Below are 2,132 nucleotides of genomic sequence, written 5' to 3'. Positions count from 1 at the left end.
CTCCCTCTGTGATTTGGAATAAGGTTGAATTGGGGCGAGCAGGCAGATTCCAGTCCAGACTGGATGAAACTTAGAGGCCAGGGCAGCATTTGCTTGTGTCCTAGGGAAGATGCCAATGGACAGGATCTATTCTGAGAGTTCTAAAGGCAGGACACGACTAAAGTTGGTGAGTTGAGTTACTGCGAGAAGACGACCAAGCATCAGCTAGGAATGTCGTTCAGCATTTCTTGCATCTATGAGACATAGACTTAATACCCAATGCTGTGCCCTTCCAAACAAAGGCCCCCAGCTCATGAAGTAGGTAAAAGATCAAGTACCTTCACCATTAGATATATGGCATAGCTCACTTCTAAAGTCTGGTAAAAATGATAAGAAAGCACCAACAGAAGGTGGTTGAAAACTGACATCTCAAGACTGTAGACAGCTTTTATGGGGTTGGATGTGTGAAAAACGGTATTTATTTTCAAGACTTTTATGTAAGTGGGAAGCACAGAGCCCTCAGTGAAAGTACAAGTGAAGTTGGGCACTTCTTTCCTTTTTAGACCTGAGTGAGGGGGCCTGTGCCTACCCATTACTTACTCCAATGCCTCTCCACATACTCACCTCTCAACACTTGAGTGCCTATTCTACCTTTAAGTAATGGCCATCACTGCCCATGGAGGGACTATTTTAGGGGGAGTCACCTATGATCATTGCTTGCTAAAGGCAGATGGGTGGAGGGGTTGGCCAGGCTGGGCTGGAGTTAGAGGTTGGGTGTTTCATCATAGTTCAAGTGTGGTAACAGCAGTGGTAGCCTCACCTAAAAATATCAAAATATGGGGTGTATTTACTGTACCTTCTCTTTCTATACAGTCAGTGTAAAGAACACAGCCTGCGATAAGAATTAGGAGGCCTTATCTTTTCTTTTCTTTTTTATTTTTTTAATATATATAATCCTTCATCAGTGCAACATTCTTATGACCAATATCCCAAGTGTCCTTCCTCCCCACCCCACACCGGCCTGTACTCTAGACAGGCTTTCTACTTCCCTCATTCAGTCACATTTTGTTATGATAGTTCTCAGTGTAATTATTTCTGTGACTGCACTAAATGATCCCTGTGGTGAGCTTCATGTCAGGAGCTGGACCCTCCAGTCCTCCTCTATTTTGTCTTTGAGAATCATTACACAAATGTTTTTCATTTTTTTCAGGCCCTTTGCCTGGTCTGTATTGTGAATTGGGGGACCAAAAAAAATCAAAATAAAATTTTCTTTTTTAAAAAACTATATATTCACTCACTCATTTGAATTAACATTGCTTTATAATGTTATATGAAGTTTTAGAATAATGATATGATATCATGGAAAATCAGAACCTAAAGACCAGAGATATAGGAAAGCTGGTAGGACATGTACTTTGCATACAGCTGACCCAGGTTACTTAAGGTTCCTGATTCAGGGACCACTCCATATGGCCCCTCAAGTTCTCCAGGAGTAAATCCTGAATGTAGAAACAGGAGTAAGCCTGAGCACTGCTTGCCCCAAACCTAAAACAAAAAATATTATTTAGAAAAGGAAATACAGTACATTTTAATAAAAGAAAATAAAGTACAATGGGGATACCTGATCACCCTTAACCCCAGAGTATAGGGAAAAGGACAGAGTATGAAAGAGATTGAGGGTGGGAAGGAAGAAGATGAGAAAGTGAAGTGGTAGCAGAATTAGGAATCTTGGGGTATAACACTGATGTGGGAGAGTGTTGTAGCTATATATCCAAAAGCACAATAATACTGAAGACATGAGATTTAAATGGTGACCTCTGAACTTTAAAGTGTGTCTGTCAAGGTGGCAGGTAGAGGCGGGATGGTGGGGTTGGAATGGGCAGGAGGGAGCATGGGAACTCTGGTTGAGAGAAGTTGACACTGGTGGTGGAATTAGTACTGGAATATTGTATGACAAAGACTCAGCTATGAATACATTTAAATTGCTCTTTAAATGAATTTTAATAGGTAAATAAAAGCAACAGTTGCAAATCTTACTTGACCTCTGGTGAGAATGATGCTACTGGAGAGGGAAAAAAAAATGGCACCTGGAAATGAAAGCAATAGCTCAACAGGCTGGGAGTACCACTTCCATACAGGGAGCTCAAGTTAAT

General features: G+C 41.1%; 1 pseudogene; it reads right to left on the bottom strand.

Moving 5' to 3' along the window:
• Positions 1–785: 785 nt before the first annotated feature.
• On the bottom strand, positions 786–893 carry LOC126002734 (uncharacterized; annotated as a pseudogene).
• Positions 894–2,132: the final 1,239 nt, after the last annotated feature.

This window comes from Suncus etruscus, chromosome 2 (assembly GCF_024139225.1).
Source record: "Suncus etruscus isolate mSunEtr1 chromosome 2, mSunEtr1.pri.cur, whole genome shotgun sequence".
Lineage (NCBI taxonomy): Eukaryota > Metazoa > Chordata > Mammalia > Eulipotyphla > Soricidae > Suncus > Suncus etruscus.
The sequence above is the reverse complement of the archived record's forward strand: the minus strand, read 5'-3'. Positions and strand labels throughout refer to the sequence as shown.